This window comes from Amblyraja radiata, chromosome 43, assembly GCF_010909765.2.
Source record: "Amblyraja radiata isolate CabotCenter1 chromosome 43, sAmbRad1.1.pri, whole genome shotgun sequence".
Taxonomy (NCBI): domain Eukaryota; kingdom Metazoa; phylum Chordata; class Chondrichthyes; order Rajiformes; family Rajidae; genus Amblyraja; species Amblyraja radiata.
In genome coordinates, this window is record NC_045998.1 from 2,247,436 (window position 1) to 2,266,302 (window position 18,867).

The 18,867-nt window shown below is 44.5% G+C and overlaps 1 long non-coding RNA gene across 1 annotated transcript in view; it reads left to right on the top strand.

Annotated features, from left to right (window-relative positions):
* The first annotated feature begins 2,102 nt into the window (after positions 1–2,102).
* LOC116967972 overlaps positions 2,103–18,867 on the top strand; it is an 86,509-nt gene continuing 69,744 nt past the window's right edge. The window contains exons 1-3 of the long non-coding RNA XR_004410372.1: positions 2,103–2,143; positions 3,021–3,091; positions 8,034–8,296. This is a non-coding gene — a long non-coding RNA (uncharacterized LOC116967972). The remainder of the gene's footprint in view (positions 2,144–3,020; positions 3,092–8,033; positions 8,297–18,867) is intronic.

Consider the following 18,867-nt stretch of genomic DNA (forward strand, 5'->3'; position numbering starts at 1 on the left):
CCGGAAATAACCCATGCGATCAAAGGGAAAAGGAGCAAACTCCATATAGACAGCACCAGTATTCAGGATCGATTCCGGGTCACTGGCACTGTTAGGCAGCAACTTTACGACCATAGTCTTGAAGTGAATTAAAACATAGCTGTTAAGGGGGACATAGTGTGACTTAGAGATTTAAGACTGAAAATAGATAGTTTAATTTTTAGTAACCAAAGTTATCAACGTTTTATTTTTTGCGTGTTGGAAATCAAGATATAGTGGCACAGCTAGTAGATTTGCTGCCTCACACGCCAGAGACCTGTGTTTGATTCTGTCCTCGAGCACTGTCCTCGGGCACATTCTCCCTGCAAGCATGTGGGATTCCTCCCACATCCTAAAGACGCATTGGCTTTGTAGGTTAATGTGTCTCTGTGAAATTGCCCCGAATATGTAGAGAGTGGGTGAGGAAAGTGGGATAACATAGAACTAGTGTGAATGGGTGATCGATGGTCAGCATAAACTTGGTGGGCTGAAAGGCCTATTTCCATGTTAAATATCTAATGGAATTATGCAAGAGACCAAAGTGTGAAGATGTACTGGAAACCTAGAGGGCTGAAAGATTGGAGGAGGTGGCGTGAATGGCAACATTCATGTTTCTTTTTAATCTACTCTGACGACCACAGGTTAGATGGATAAATCGCAATCTGTGTTGCTGGTATTACATTTCATTCTGGCAGTGAATGCCACATGCAAAATTAAAACAAAACACCATAGTCCCCCCCACCCCCATCACCCAGTTCCTTTCCCCTCATCCATCCACTCATCTCCCACCCTTCCCAATTCCAAGTCAACCATTTTTATCTCCAAATCCATGCTCGTGCCACCCCTGGTTCTACATTTTATGCCCCATTTGCTCCATTTTGTTTTCTGTAATTATTATCTCCAACTCAATCACCTGCCAATTAGTCCCTCCTCACCTGGATAGAGAAAAATGCTGGGTGTTTTGTTGTAGTTCAATGTATACATTCTGCAAATAGCTGAATAAATGTAATTTTGTAAAAAAGACAACAGACCATTTGTCTTCACTGGCACGTTGTATGAACAATGGTTCAATGGTGGTTTATTTGTCACAAATGCAACTGCACAGTGAAATTATTTTTGCATATATTACACAGGCAGGTAGAGCTCCTCTAGTATCTTTGGTGACGTCGCTGAGCGGACCACGTGACGCCCCAACACGTCATTGAATGGACTTCACGTGACTTTCCCGCCCTATCAACGGACGGAGCGACACGTGACGTCATTAATGCAGTCACCACGTGACGTGAAGGTGATGGTGAGGATGAGGGTGAAGGTGAGGATGAAGGTAAAGTGAGTGTGAAGGTGAAGGTGAGTGTGAGGGTGGGGGTGGGGGTGGGAGTTAGGGTGGAGGTGGGGGTGGGGGTGAGGGTGAGGGTGGAAGTGGTGGTGAGGGTGGGCGTGAGGGTGGGGGTGGGGGTGGGGGTGAGGGTGTGGGTGAGGGTGAGGGTGGAAGTGGGGGTGGGGGTGAGGGTGAAGCGGGTTTCTGCTCCACGTCCGTGTTCGTCTGTATCCACCGGTCCGCGGACGGGGCTCGTGGCGGGCGAGAACCAACTGGTTTAGAAATAAAATTTGTTGCCGTGAAGGACGATCCCTGCGTTTGGCCTGAAGAGCGAGGGGAGGGGTGGGGAGGGGAGTGGAGGGGAGGGGAGGGGTCGCAGCGGTGGAGTTGCTGCTGCCTGACAGACAGACAGACAGACAGCGGCCGCCACAGATGCGGGTTCGATCCTGACTACAGGTGCTGGCTGCACGGCCTTGGCTCCTTCCTTCTCCCCTTCCACCCCCCATGGCCTCTCTGGGTTTTCTCCGGTTTACTCCCACACCCTAAAGTCGTCAGTCATGGAGGATAAGTGTACACATCTCTCTGCCGTGTACAAACGATGATGGTAATAGTAGAGTGAGACTTCCACTGCTGAATCACTATCGCTGAATTAAAATATGTACTCATTCCAGATTCTTTCATCTTCCTTCAGTCTGTACAGTAATATCAATCGGCTAATTGTGCTACAGATTCCTGCCCCTCCAATGGTTGTACTACTGATCGAAGAGGAGGATTTACCAGGAACCCTGCTGCGGTTATGTTGCATAGGTAGGTTCAGAGGTGCCATGTGATTATATATCCCATATAAATTACATAATTAAAAATCTGGTTATACATGGTTTAAAATTAATTTGCACAAGTTGTCCTTGAAAGCGAATCAGATGGTCGACACACTTTTACACACTTTTGCCAACGTTACTGATTTGAATGTTGCCAAATCAACCTCAAAGTTGCTGTTGTTAAGCTAAAGTTGACTGACTAAAAGAAAGGAATAGAACAAAGAACATTATGGCCCCATGGCCCACAATGTCTGTGCCGAACATGATGCCAAGATAAACTAATCTCCTCTGCCTGCACGTGATCCATGCCCCTCCATTCCCTGCATATCCAGGTGCCAATCGAAGGATATCGAAGAATGCCATAGAACTGGCAAAAAAACTCATAAATAACAAATTGTCGAGTTCAGCATCTTAAATTGTTTTACTCACTCCCCTAACCAGCAGGTAGCGAATCAAAGTACAGGTACTGCATTTCAGTTGTTTAGTCTTGGCCTTGATGCTTCCTGCAGCACCTAGTGATAATTACAGTTCTATAACAGCAGCAGGATTCTCAATTTCACTGCCTACTAAGTTGGGAAGCAGTTTTGAGTGACGCTAAATATCTTGGCTTTGGATTAATTCCAGAGGATCCTCGAATGAAATTCAACTGTTGCAGCTCTACTACGACACACATTGTTTGTAAAATCTTCACCCTCTCCTCTGATTATCTCCTCTTTACACTCTCAGTCCTGGTGCAGGGTCTCGACAAGAGACAGATTATTCCCATGCTTCCACAGTACTTGGAAATACCCGCTGAGTTTCTCCAGTAATGTTGCAGTATAATAATGCTATTGTCAATGATACCAGAAATTATTTTCTCTCCACAGTCAAGGATGGACAGATTGCCTCTTTAAAGAACATTGGCAGGAAATGCGACACTCGTGCCCTGATGTCCAAGGTAAAATAGGGGAAAGCTTATTATTGGAATTAGCTTTTATTTCAATGTATTACAGGAGTACAATTTACTGTGCCGTTGTGTTGGTTACTGCACTGGAGCTATCACTTCATATTCACTTTGCCCCTCATCGTTTAACCTCCCCACCATCTTTCAAATGAAAGAAAAACATTGTGGACGTTCCCCCAAACAATACGAGAGATGAGGCAACAGATGGTGTAATGTCAATGATAATGAAGGGATGTTGCTCATTTAGTGGAGATTACAGACTTTGTTTGTCTGAAAGGTTTTGCATGTTTTGGTCATTGTTCAATTTCTTGATCACTTTTAACAGAAATTTTCACCAACCAGCTTTTAATATTCATAAATTTGGAGACAAATGGATTAATTTAGCAATAATTTGTGAATCTTGTCCTCTCCATAATAAAGGTTGCTTAGCACTAGTGTATGGAAATTGCCTCTAAATTACCTACTTGTTATCTCATTGATAGCTTTGTAAAAGTTGTTTTACTCTCACTAAATGGAAAAGTATATTATGGTTTTCATCTTTTCCCGAAGTAAAATTTCACATTTTTCTACCGATACTTAATCATTTTGAGAACTCTTCTAGTGTTTCCATATTTTTTTTAAACACAACACTGCATTTTTGAAATGTTGGTTTTGTCCCACTTTAAATATGTTAGATTTGTTTTTTGCTTGGACCTTTTAATCCACTCCATGATCTTTTGTATATTTGTAAGTCCAAATTCATTTCCCTTTAGATTCTTAGATAGCTAGCCTAGAATTTTGCCACATCAGAAAAACAAGTGTTGCAAAGTTGAAAATTGTATTAATGTGACATCATGTAATTTGGTGCATTATTTTAGTGAGTGATTTGTTAACCTAACATCCAGCTCAGCAAAATAATGGCAAATACCAAATTCATCTCCAGGGAGATTTTCAATGACATTGGTCTAAGTAACGACTGCCATTGATCACGGAGAAGAGCCAGCTTTTATTAATCAAGCTGAAACTGAATATCATTAAACAGCAAATCAATGTTCTTGTAGTCTGATTGTTGCATGCTGTAAGCATGTTTATAGAACTGTACAGCACAAGAACAGACCCTTTGGGCCACAGTGTCTGTGTTGAACATGATGCCAAGACCATCTCTTGCTTACCTGTGTATTGAATCCATATCCCTACATTCCTTGCACATTCATGTGCCGATCAAAAAGCCTCAAATGCCACTATCATTTCTATCTCATCCCCAACCTTAGGCACTCAACCTGTGTAAAAAATGAAATAAAATAGATCTATAAAGATTGTCCTCCACATTGCATTCAAACTTTGCAGCCCACACCTTAAAGCTATGCCCTCTAGTATTTGATTTTTCCATTCTGCAGATTAAAAAGATTCTGACTGTATCTGATCTATGCCACTCATTTTATATACTTCTATCAGGTCTCGGTGAAACCTCTGAAGTTCGAGGGAAAACAATCTTAATTCTGACTAACCTCTCCCTGTCGCAAATACCCCCTAACCCAGACAAACTTAACAATTCCAGACATTTGCAATCACAAATATCTTATAGTGCCCCTGGATCTTACACTCCTAATCATAGTTCGACGACAGATGGCACAATGGGCTAAGTGTTCGCCTCGCGACCGGAAGGTAGCCGGTTCGAATCCCGCTTGGAGTGCATACTGTCGTTGTGTCCTTGGGCAAGACACGTCACCCACCTTTGCCTGTATGTGAATGTGTGTGAGTGATTGGTGGTGGTCGGAGGGGCCGTAGGCGCAGTTTAGCAGCCACGCGTCCGTCAGTCTGCCCCAGGGCAGCTGTGGCTGCAGAAGTAGCTCACCACCACCGAGTGTGACTGAAGAATGTTTGAATAATGCGATGTAAAGCGCCTTGAGAATTCTAGAAAGGCGCTATATAAATCCCATCCATTATAGTTGTCAAGAAGTTAGTCCTCAAGACAACATAGGTTAGTAATTATTTCTGAAGAGGCGTAATTGAGAATATCATTTTTTACACAGAGAGTGGTGAATCTGTGGAATTCTCTGCCACAGAAGGTAGTTGAGGCCAGTTCATTGGCTATATTTAAGAGGGAGTTAGATGTGGCCCTTGTGGCTAAAGGGATCAGGGGGTATGGAGAGAAGGCAGGGATGGGATACTGAGTTGGATGATCAGCCATGATCATATTGAATGGCAGTGCAGGCTCGAAGGGCCGAATGGCCTACTCCTGCACCTATTTTCTATGTTTCTATGTTTCTAATTAAAATTTCAAAGTTACTGAGTTTTGATTCTGCTTCATATGTGGAAAGAAGTATGACTTTACATGGAAGCATTGGAGAGGATACAAATATGATCAACAGGTGTGGTACCAAAATTGGGAATTACTCCTCAATTTTGAACAATGAGTTAATTTGGCTGGGAACAACAGGAATTTAACAAGATACTTGGGTTCTCCATTTCACCCACAACCAACCCTTACAGACAACCATGGCTTATTCCAGACCCAACCATATGTCACTTTAACCACTTCTTTGCTGTGGCGAGCCAGGAAAGGGATGAGGCCCTCAATCAGGTTCCCAGTGTAGTAGTGGAGAGGGCAGCGACTCATGCCAAGTTCCTTACACAGCAGTGTCATCACTGACATATCTAAACAATAAAGCAATGATGATCTATTTTAGCATAATTCCACTCCATTATTCCATTCCTGGACATATCCTGAGCAGTAAACAAGATGCTGCGTAGCATCAATCCTTTTACTTAGATCCTTTCACTTTGTTTGATTCTGTGTGGCACTTTAATGAAGGCCTTCGAAACATCTCTGGTTCTGATGTATCTTTTGCAGGTTAAGAGTTGTGTAGACGAGGCGGCCATTTCACCAAACATTTTCGCTTGTTTCGCCAAGGCCTGCATCTGTTTTTTGTGCCCTCCCCCCTGTTCTGTCTTTTCTCCCCCCCTCCCCCCCCCCCAGATGCACTCTAATTTCTCCCACCATCTCCCTCTTCTTTAACCCTCTACGTCCTATCTATATAGAAACATAGAAAATAGGTGCAGGATTAGGCCATTCAGCCCTTGCAGCCAGAACCACCATTCAATATTATCATGGCTGATCATCCAGAATCGTAACCTTGTTCCTGCTTTCTCCCCATAATCCCTTGATTCCATAGTGCTATATCTATCTCTCTCTTGATTTGCCCTACACTGCCACCTGTGGCAGAGAATTCCACAGATTCACAACTCTCTGAGTGAAAAGGTTTTTCCTCATCTCAGTCCTAAATGGCCTACCCCTTATTCTCCCCCAACATGGGGAACATTTTCCTGCATCTAGCCTGTCCAATCCCTTAAACATGTTATGTTTCTATAAGATCCCATCTTATGCTTCGAAATTCCAGTGAATACAAGCCCAGTCTAAATTCCATTGAATATAAGCCCATTATCTCCCTCCTTCTGTATTGTATTTCACCCCTCTTCTCTCATTATCTGACAGCCTTGTCTCTTTTTTATTTCCAGTGTTTATCCGCCCATCTGCCAATAAAACCTCCTCGCCTGTATACACTATAACTTGCTAGGCTTTGTCTCCTCCCACTTCTTTTTCAGCTTTCTCACCTTCCCTATTACAACCAAAAAAAATCACCTATTAATTCCCTTCAGTGATGTAGCCTGACCTGCTGAGTTATACCAGCACTGTATCAGGGCTTTTTTCTCTGTTGCCAACCGGGCAACCTAGGCAGCTTTTTCAGTTGCCAAATGACAGTTTAGGTGGTCATTTAAGACGGCTTGCATGGCGTGTGCGGCAATGTGCTCGGACGAAGTGCACAGTTACCAGTCAGAATTATGCTCATTGAAGCATTCACATATTATTTCTGCTTCAAATAAAATCACAAACTAAACATATTCACCAATCAAGACATGATATATCCCATAATGACATGCAGCAAAATTATAATACAGTATCTCAACTCTTTTTACACGTTGCAATGAATGCAATTTCTATTATTTCTTTCTACTTCCAAACAAATGTGGTTGGATGATTCAGCATATGATCAACCCGTGTCAATAACTCCTGGACCATGGTAACATATATGCTTAACCATGCACACTACAGATTGATGCAAGCATGTTTTCTGTGAAGGACCGAAAATTATCATGACATGGCCATAGCATGGGTCGTTATTGGTACATAAACTCACTTGCTTCCCACATAATTTATCCACAACAAAATATACAGGTTGCAAGGAAATTTCTAAAAGCATTTTATGATAATAGCTGCTAAAACCGACGATACCCACCTGACAGGTTAAACATTACACTAACTGACAAGAACTGTCTTTGAAATTCTCTGTCTCAGAGGGCGGTGGAGGCCGCTTCTCTGGATACTTTCAAGAGAGAGCTAGATAGGGTTTTAAAGATAGTGTAGTCAGGAGATATGGGGAGAAGGCAGGAACGAGGCACTGATTGGGGATGATCAGCGATGATCACATTGAATGGCGGTGCTGGCTCGAAGGGCCGAATGGCCTACTCCTGTGCCTATTGTCTATTGTCTATAAGAGATGGCCAAATGACATAACTGCAGCAAATGTTCTTTTGGCAATATGTTTAAAGGTGTCAAAAAGCCACATTACCGGATATTCAGATTAGATGTATGTGTCGTGAACAGCAATGAAGATTCCAAGTTTGTATTTAAAAAAATATATATGGATAAACGCTGTTTCCATCATTCCCACTCTAGGTGGCCATTGGCAATTGGGCAACCGTTAATATCGAGCCCTGCTGTATGTTTTATCTTTGGTGTGCTAGTTGTAAATGTGTGCGGCATCTGCTAAATTATTTAGTTTTTATGTACCCTGCTACCATATCTTTAATTTAAGTCCACAGTCTAGCATTTCCCTAATGCTGATGCCAGCCTAACTGACCTGCAGTTCCTCATTTTCTATCTCCCTCTCTCCAGAAAAAGTGAGGCGTCATTTGCTCTCTTCCAATTTGTGTGAACCATTCTGCAACCTACGGAATTTTGGAAGATGATGAACAGTGCGCCTGCCTGAAAGGCTACGGATCAAGTTCTGGAATTTGGGCAGCTATTTTCCAGCCGGCACGGACTCCATCTTCTATGTCACCAACTCTACGATTCCTTGAAACTGGCAAGACGTCTGATTGACACAACACAGTGGAAACCTGGAGCGATCTCCCCAAAAGGCTTTTTGGATGCTGTGGGTCAGTTGGTACTTTCACTGCCATGTTCAATAGGAATTTTGGTGGGAGGGTTAATGAGGGATTCGGAGCAAATGTGCATAAATTAATCTGAGCACAGGCCTCCCCTGACAAACAAATGGATTCCATTTGTACAGATGTTGATTTTTTACGTCAGAAAATAGACAAAAATCACTCTATGTTTACTGAATATAACATTATATTCCGTGCCATAAATACTTTTCTATACCTCAATTAGATGATCAGCACAACATCCCTCTTCAAAGCTAAAAGCATAATCAATTCTGTTCCTCTAATATTTTTCTTGACATTAAATTACACAATGACAGAGCAGTGGATTCCATTTGTACAGATGTTGATTTTTTACGTCAGAAAATAGACAAAAATCACTCTATGTTTACCATTTAGTAATGAATGGCATTAAAAAACACATAATGCTGACAAGAAGGAACAATGTTAAAAGAGACAAAACTAGTTCTAACGTTCCTAGAAATGAACGTATGTATGTACATCGGACTTTTGAATTTAATAGTGGAGCTTTTCTGCATGTATGGGTTTCTCGTAAGTGGGGCATTTGTTACTCTGGGATGGCCTGGGTACTGCTCTGTCATTGTGTAATTTAATGTCAAGAAAAATATTAGAGGAACTGAATAGATTATGCTTTTAGCTTTGAAGAGGGATGTTGTGCTGATCATCTAATTGAGGTATAGAAAAGTATTTATGGCACGGAATATAATGTTATATTCAGGAGGGAGAGAGGGACGGAATGCTGAGGCACAACAAATTTGCCGTATGCTTGTTTAGTTTCTGTAATGAAGAATGAATTGTAATCTGGCAAGCAAAGTCATGAATGGATTGTCTCACGATTCCCAGGCATACTTTACACATGCCTGGCTATTTCACGTAATAGATCAAAAGTATTGCCTTTGATTCTTTTTCACTAAATCTGTATCCCTTGGTTGGAAACATTTATGCCTTTGACAAGAAGCGTATGTACGTGACTGATCTATGAACACTTCTTTTAACCTTCTCTAAGCACGACAATCCCACTTTCTTTGGATTTTTCATGGAAGTGAAGCCTTTCATCTTGATACCATTCTTGTTGTTTAATGCAGTCGAACAGACTTGTGTAGAAGAGATTTGTAAAAACGTAGCATACCTTGCTTTTATACTTTGCTTCTCTGTTCCAAAGGTTCAGTGTTCCTTTTTTAAACTGACTATTCAACCAACTTGTTCTGCAATTGTTAAAAATTGCCTTTGTACATCTGCAGCGGTCTCTGTCCCAACATCCCCCATAAAATTGTACCATTTAGTTTACATGGAATTCTAGAGGTGAGAGCTGGGTTCCTGTTCCTTCTCCGTTGCTAATGTAGCCCATCGTGCAGTGTAGCATTGAATCCACCGATGAGGTGATGTGGAATGCTTGGTTTTAGGTACTGGTCATTCCAACCAATGACAGGACTCAGACACAAGTCATAGACAACTCTAGACTGTCATTAGAACATTGGACATTAAAAACTACTGTAGAATTGCATGTAAATATGGGTGACAAACTGCATTAATATTTCCCATGATTACAAGCATCTGATAATACCACAAAATACTCCTGCCAGAAATATGCAAAACACTTTTGCTTTAATGAAACTAATAATCCCATTACAAATTGCCTTACTTGCAAAGCCTAGATGTTTTTGTGTCACCGTCAGAGTGGTAAATGTGACGTATCCTGCCTGAGTAATCGATTTTAAATGCATTTACGTTCAAAAGTCATTCGAGTTTATTTAACCATTCGCCCCATTGAGTCTACTCCGCCATTTAATCATGGCTCATCTATCTCTCCTTCCCGACCCCATTCTCCTACTTTCTCCCATAACCTTTGACACCGTTCCTAATCAAGAACATATCAATCTCTGCTTTAAGTATACCCAATGACATGGCCTCCACAGCCACCTGTGGCAATGAATTCCACAGATTCACCCCTCTCTGACTGAAGAAATTCATCCTTATCTTTCTATAGGTATGTCCTTTTATTCCGAGGCTGTGCCCTGTGGTCCGAGACGCTCCCACTAGTGGAAACATCCTCTCCACATCCACCCTATCCAGGCCTATCATTGAAACATAGAAACATAGAAAGTAGGTGCGAGAGTAGACCACCAGGTCCGTCGAGCCCGCACCGCCATTCGCTCATGGCTGAACACTAAACAGACACACTTACCCACAAACAGTAGACACAAGACACATAACACAAGACACTACCCTCCCCTTTATACCGCTATCACCCCTTTCCACCCCAAGAACCTCGTGATCTCCTGGGGGAGGCAAAAAACCGGATAAAAACCCAGGTCCAATTCGGGAAAAAAATCCGGGAAATTCCTCTCCGACCCCAATCCAGGCGATCGACACTTGTCCAGGAGATCACTCAGGTCTTACTATACTAACCATACCTAGGTCCATATCCTGCCCTCTCCCCGTAGCCCCTTATCCCCTTGGCAGCTAAAAAACCATCTATTTTAGTCTTAAATATATTTAAAGTTTCTGCTTCCACTGCTCCCTGGGGCAGTGAATTCCATAAATTAACCACCCTCTGGGTGAAGAAGTTCTTCCTCATCTCAGTTTTAAAAGAGCCCCCCCTTATTCTGCAACTATGTCCCCTAGTTCTAGTTTCCCCGATCATTGGGAACATCCTCAGTGCATCCACCCGATCAAGGCCCCTCACGATCTTATATGTTTCAATGAGATCGCCTCTCATTCTTCTAAACTCCAAAGAGTAGAGCTCCAGCCTACTTAACCTTTCCTCATATGTCAATCCCCTCATTGCAGGAATTAATCTTGTAAACCTTCGCTGCACTGCCTCCAGGGCTAGTACATCCTTCTTAAGTATGGACCCCAGAACTGTACACAGTATTCCAAATGTGGTCTCACTAATACTGTGTACAGCTGCAGCAAGACCTCCGTGTTTTTATACTCAATCCCCCTAGCAATAAAGGCCAAAACTCCATTGGCCTTCCTGATTGCTTGCTGCACCTGCATACTAACTTTTAGTGATTCATGTACTAATACCCCTAGATCCCTTTGCGTTGCATTACAACGCAGCTCCTCCTCATTTAGAAAATAACTTGCCCTATCATTTTTTTCCCAAAGTGAATGACTTCACATTTATTAGTATTAAATTTCATCTGCCAAGTTGTTGCCCACTCACCTAGCTTATCTATATCCTTTTGCAGACTCTTCCTATCCTCCTCATCCCCTACTTTTCCTCCCATTTTTGTATCGTCCGCAAATTTTGATATATTACACTTGGTTCCCTCCTCCAAATCATTTATATAAATTGTGAACAACTGGGGTCCCAGCACCGACCCTTGCGGAACCCCGCTAGTTACCGGTTGCCATCCCGAGTATGAACCATTTATCCCCACTCTCTGCTTCCTATTTGTTAGCCAATCCTCTACCCATGCTAATATATTACCCCCAATCCCATAATTTTTTATTTTTAGCAATAGTCTCTTATGTGGCACCTTGTCAAAAGCCTTTTGGAAGTCCAAGTATACCACATCCACCGGTTCCCCTTTATCCACCCGGGTTGTTACTTCCTCAAAGAATTCGAGCAGATTCGTTCAACAGGACTTCCCCTTCACAAAACCATGCTGGTTCTGTCCGATGAAGTCATGTTTATCCAAGTGCCCCGTTAGTGTTTCTTTAATAATTGTCTCTAACATTTTACCCACCACCGATGTTAGACTAACCGGTCTATAGTTACCCGCCTTCTGTTTACTTCCTTTTTTAAATATAGGTGTTACATTGGCCATTTTCCAATCCACTGGGACCGTTCCTGCCTCCAGGGAGTTTTTGAAAATTATCACCAATGCATCCACAATCCCCACCGCTATCTCCCTCAAGACCCTTGGATGTAATCCATCAGGCCCAGGGGATTTATCCTCCTTCAGTCTCATTAATTTCCCTAATACCACCTCCTTGGTGATCTTAATAGTATTTAGCTCCTCCATTCCTACCGCCCCCTGTTTATCCAGCGTTGGAATATTTTTTGTGTCTTCTATGGTGAAGACTGATACAAAATACTCGTTTAATGCCTTTGCCATTTCCATGTTCCCCACCAACAACTCTCCAGTCTCACCCTCCAATGGACCAACGGTCACCTTAGCCACCCTTTTTCTTTTTATATAGCTATAAAAACTCTTACTATTAGTTTTTATGTTGTTCGCTAAATTCCTTTCATAGTCTATTTTCCCCGTCTTAATTAATCTCTTAGTTATTTTTTGCTGACCTTTAAATGCTTCCCAATCCTCTACCCTCCCACTATCTCTGGCTACCTTATATGCCCTTGCCTTCAGCCGAATACTATCCTTTATAGTTTTACTGAGCCATGGCTGACTGTTCTTACCCTTACCCCTTTTTTTCTTCATAGGAATAAATTTTTCTTGAAGGTTATACAGTATACCCTTAAACGTACACCACTGCTCATGTACCGTCTTATTCTTGAGTCTGCTATCCCAGTCAACTTTGATCAGCTCAGTCCTCATACCTTCATAATCCCCCTTATTTAGACTAAGCACCCTAGCCTGAGTTTCAACCTGCTCCCCTTCTATTTGAATATGGAATTCGACCATATTGTGGTCACTTGTTCCCAACGAGTCCCTAACTATGACATTTTTAATTAATCCTGCTTCATTACACAGGACCAGATCCAAGATTGCCTCCCCCCTTGTCGGTTCTGTGACATACTGTTCTAGGAACCCGTCTCTAATACATCATTATTCTGAAAGTTTCAATTAGGTCCTCTCTCGTCCTTCCAAACTCCAGTGAGAGCAGGTCTTGAGTGGTCAAACGCTCATACGTTAACCCAATCATCCCCGGGATCATTCTCGTAAACCACCTCTGGATGTTGGCACAGCCGGTCCCCACCTCGGATGTAGGCCCAAAACTGCTCACAACACTCCAAATGCAGTCTGACCAGTGCCTTCTAAAGCCGCAGCATTACATCCCTGTTTTTATATTCTAATTCTCTCGAAATAAATGCTTTTAGATCACTTGCCAGGCTTTGTTTTCTCCCCCTCCCCCCTCTAGACAAGCCTGTTGGACACCTGCTTCACACTTATGTTCTGCCTCCACAATCAGCAATACTGAAAAACTGCAACTCTTCCCGCCAGTTTTTAAAACGTTTTTCTTGTTAAAAAGCGGACTTACTTCCAGCAAGATGGCTCTTCTCCCTCTGGCTTCAGTTTTTGCATTAGAAATAATAATAATAATAATAATAATGGACGGGATTTATATAGCGCCTTTCTAGAATACCCAATGATCCTTTGCTTCCATTGTGTTTGATACTCCCACACTCTGGCCAGGGACCCCATCCACATCTGTGCTTTCTGCGGATTCACTCTCATGAAGTGAGCTTGCATCTCCCAAAGTAACTGTTGGTGCAAGTGCATCCAACACTAGATGGATTAGTTCAAATTACTCAGCATCATATCTGGTAAGGTACACAAAAATGCTGGAGAAACTCAGCGGGTGCAGCAGCATCTATGGAACGAAGGAGATAGGCAATGTTACGGGCCAAACCCCTTCTTCAGACTGATAGGGGGGTGGGGGGAGGCGGGGAGAAGAAAGGAAAAAGGAGGAGGAGCCCGAGGGCTGAGTTAGGAAGGGGAGGAGACAGCAAGGGTTAACAGAATTGTGAGAATTCAATGTTCATGCCACCAGGATGCAGACTCCCCAAGCGGAATATGAGGTGCTGTTCTTCCAATTTCCGGTGTTGCTCACTCTGGCCGTAGAGGAGGCCCAGGACAGAGAGGTTGGATACGGAATGGGAGGGGGAGTTGAAGTGCTGAGCCACCACAGGTATGTCAGGTTGGTTAGTGCAGACCGAGCGGAGGTGTTGGGCGAAACGAGCGCCAAGCCTACGCTTGGTCTCACCGATATACATCAGCTGACATCTAGAGCAGCGGATGCAATAGATGAGGTTGGAGGAAGGGGTGGAGTGGCGGGGAAGGGAAGAATTGTCAAGATGGCACAATGGGCTAAGTGTTCGGCTGGCAACCGGAAGGTAGCTGGTTCGAATCCCGCTTGGAGTGCATACTGTCGTTGTGTCCTTGGGCAAGACACTTCACCCACCTTTGCCTGTGTGTGTCCTTGGGCAAGACACTTCACCCACCTTTGCCTGTGTGTGTGGATGTAATTATGTGAAGCACTTTGGGGTCAATGCAAGTTGACTAAAAATGTGCTATATAAATAAAGAAAACAAACAAGGGAATTGCGGAGGGAGCGGTCTTTGCGGAAGGCAAACGGAGGGAGATGGGAAGATGTGGCGAGTGGTGGAGTCACGTTGGAGATGGCAAAACTGATGGAAGACTATTTATTGTATGTGCCGGCTAGTGGGGTGAAAGGTGAGGACCAGGGGGACTCTGCCCTTGTGATGAGTGGTGGGGGGGGGGGGGTGGGGAGAGAGAGCTGTATTACGGGATATGGAGGAGACCCTGGTGCGAGCCTCATCTATAGTAGGGGTGGGGAACCCCCGTTCCCTGAAGAATGAGGACATTTGCGATGCCCTGGTGTGGAACACCTCATCCTGGGAGCAGATGCGGCGTAGACGGAGGAATTGGGAATAGGGGATGGAGTCAGTGGGTTTATAGAGGATGTCGGTCAGAAGTCTTATCTCCTGCGATGGAGATAGTGAGGTCAAGGAATGGTAGGGAAGTGTCGGAAATGGTCCAGGTGTATTTGAGTGCCGGATGGAAGTTAGTGGTGAAGTAGATGAAGTCAGTCAATTGTGTGTGGGTGCAGGAGGTGGCACCACAGCAGTTGTCGATGTAGCGGAGGTAGATGTCGGGGATGGGGCCATGGTACGCCTCGAACAAGGATTGTTCGATGCACCCGACAAAGAAGCAGGTGTAGCTGGGGCCCATGCGCGTGCCCATAGCTACGCCTTGTATTTGAAGAAATGGGAGAAGTCACACGAGAAGTTATTGAGGGTAAGGATCAACTCCGCTAGGCGGAGGAAAGTATCAGTGGACGGGTATAGGTTGCTACTCCGGTCGAGGAGGAACCGGAGGGCATTGAGACCATCCTGGTGGGGGATGGACGTGTAGAGTGACTGGACGTCCATGGTGAAGATGAGAGGATGGGGACCTAGAGAATGGAATCCGCAGAGACGACGGAGAGTGTCTGAGGTGTCTTGAACATAGGTAGGGTGGGATTTAACCAAGGGGGATAGGATGGAGGCATGTGGAAATGAGTTTGGTAGGGCACAAACAGGCAGAGACAATGGGCCTGCCAGGACAGTCAGTTTTGTGAATTTTGGGGAGAAGGTAAACTCGGGCCGTGCGGGGCTGGGGAACGATGAGGTTGGAGGCTCGGGGGGGCAGGGCGTCGGAGTTGATGAAGTTGGTGATGGTGCTAGAGATGGTGGCCTGGTGCTCGTCAGTGGGGTCATGGTCCAGGGGTAAGTAGGAGGAGGTGTCCGAGAGTTGGTGCGTGGCCTCGGCTTTGTAGAGATCGACGCGCCAGACTCCCTTGTCGGCAGGTTTGATAACCCAGTCTGGGTTGTTGCGGAGTGAGTCGATGGCAGTACGTTCGGGGGGAGAGTACGTTGCGGCTGCGATATTTGGCGGGCCCAGTGCAGCGGGAATGTCGGATGGGACCTGTGCGGCGATGATGTTAGGCGGTCCCGGGGGGAGACGAGGTTCGGCTGTCACGTTATGGTGGCGATAGTCGGAGGAATCGGCGATGGGGAGAAAGTCAGAGTTACCATTGAAGCGGCGAGGCTGGGCGTCATCCGTGGGCAGGTGAAGGTCGGTGGCAACATCGACGTGGAGGTCGGCGAAGGCGGTGTCCTGGTGAGTACTGGAGGCGCTCCTCGTGGCCAAGATGGCGTCCCTGGACTCAGGCAGGCGGCGCGGGCCAGAATTGGGGCTGTTGAGTCGCGGAGTGTCGGCGGCGCGAGCGGCCTGGAGGCGGGATAATTTCAGGTCCTTGGTGGAGTTAAGGTGGGCTAGGAATCGTTGATTGAAGAGGTGGATCTTCCGGCGGATGAAGTATAGTTGGGGTCCGTTGCAGGTCTGGGTGAGTGAGGCCCGAAGTTTTGGGAGAGTCAATGCGAGGTCCTGCTGGTGCCGGCGCATCGCGGCCAGGGTAGATCTCAGTGCCCGGTTAGAGAATTGTTGTGTATGCCGGTAGATATCCAGTCGGTACCGATAGTCTGGCTTGGGTCCGTACTGGGAGGTAGGGAACTATCATATCTGGTAAATTGCTTATGACAATTGTGATTGAATTGTTGTTGGAGAAATTAGTTAATTCATGTTACTGTCATAATTAATCCTTCCAATCGGAATAGAAACTCAACCACAAGTGATCATCATTTTAATACACCTTTGGTTTTGTATATTAGTAATAATCTTTCAAAACTCTTTAGATTCTGGAGTAGTTTCTGAGGATTGGCGGGTAGCAAACGTAACCCCACTTTTTAAGAAGGGAGGGAGAGAGAAAACGGGGAATTACAGACCAGTTAGTCTAACATCGGTAGTGGGGAAACTGCTAGAGTCAGTTATTAAAGATGGGTTAGCAGAACATTTGGAAAGTGGTGAAATCATTGGACAAAGTCAGCATGGATTTACAAAAGGTAAATCATGTCTGACGAATCTTATAGAATTTTTCGAGGATGTAACTATGTAGCGTGGATAGGGGAGAACCAGTGGATGTGGTGTATCTGGACTTCCAGAAGGCTTTCGACAAGGTCCCACATAAGAGATTAGTTTACAAACTTAAAGCACACGGCATTGGGGGTTCAGTATTGATGTGGATAGAGAACTGGCTGGCAAACAGGAAGCAAAGAGTAGGAGTAAACGGGTCCTTTTCACAATGGCAGGCAGTGACTAGTGGGGTACCGCAAGGCTCAGTGCTGGGACCCCAGCTATTTACAATATATATTAATGATCTGGATGAGGGAATTGAAGGCAATATCTCCAAGTTTGCGGATGACACTAAACTGGGGGGCAGTGTTAGCTGTGAGGAGGATGCTAGGAGACTGCAAGGTGACTTGGATAGGCTGGATGAGTGGGCAAATGTTTGGCAGATGCAGTATAATGTGGATAAATGTGAGGTTATCCATTTTGGTGACAAAAACAGGAAAGCAGACTATTATCTAAATGGTGGCCGACTAGGAAAAGGGGAGATGCAGCGAGACCTGGGTGTCATGGTACACCAGTCATAGAAAGTGGGCATGCAGGTGCAGCAGGCAGTGAAGAAAGCGAATGGTATGTTAGCTTTCATAGCAAAAGGATTTGAGTATAGGAGCAGGGAGGTTCTACTGCAGTTGTAGAGGGTCTTGGTGAGACCACACCTGGAGTATTGCGTACAGTTCTGGTCTCCAAATCTGAGGAAGGACATTATTGCCATAGAGGGAGTGCAGAGAAGGTTCACCAGACTGATTCCTGGGATGTCAGGACTGTCTTATGAAGAAAGACTGGATAGACTTGGTTTATACTCTCTAGAATTTAGGAGATTGAGAGGGGATCTTATAGAAACTTACAAAATTCTTAAGGGGTTGGACAGGCTAGATGCAGGAAGATTGCTCCCGATGTTGGGGAAGTCCAGGACAAGGGGTCACAGCTTAAGGCTAAGGGGGAAATCCTTTAAAACCGAGATCAGAAGAACTTTTTTCACACAGAGAGTGGTGAATCTCTGGAACTCCCTGCCACAGAGGGTAGTCGAGGCCAGTTCATTGGCTATATTTAAGAGGGAATTAGATGTGGCCCTTGTGGCTAAGGGGATCAGAGGGTATGGAGAGAAGGCAGGTACGGGATACTGAGTTGGATGATCAGCCATGATCATATTGAATGGCGGTGCAGGCTCGAAGGGCCGAATGGCCTACTCCTGCACCTAATTTCTATGTTTCTAACTCCTGAATGTTCCTGATCCTATACCCACCTTTCTCAGCTGTGGTATTTTCTCAATTGTTTATTGGTTCTTACAAATCATTTCTCCATGCTATTTGCTTTTAAGAACAAAGTCTTCCCTGGGTGCCACGCTTTACCTACATACTTGTGCACTAGAGCATACTCCGAAAGGCATCATTGCTGTAGGGATGAGTTTTTAAGTGGAGATGGCATCTTGGCTCCCGTCATCGTCTCACAAAAGACAGAGCACCTGCCTCGTTGTACATGTGATAATGTCCTGTTGACTTCTTGTCCTGCAAGTCAGTTATAAAAGCTAGTCCTAGCACAATGGAGGTGTGGGGAAAGAATATCTAGCTTGTTTCAGTGTAATGCAAAACAGGTGGGCTGCTTTGAATAATGATCTCAACTATGGGAATGCTGTTGGAGATGCATTAATTGATGCAAATGGATAGAATGCTATCAAGCTCCTGCCTTGCATCTGGTTGCAAACTTCGGGACATGAGTAGATGGGTTACTACAATCCCTGATCCTCTTGTAGCCACAGTCATTGTGTTTGATCAAGTTGAGTTCTGGCCAGTGACCACCCCAGAATGTTGGTGTGACTTGACAATGCTAATGCGATTGAACATCAGCTGCATGCGGGTCGATTCTCCATTTTTGGAGCTGATC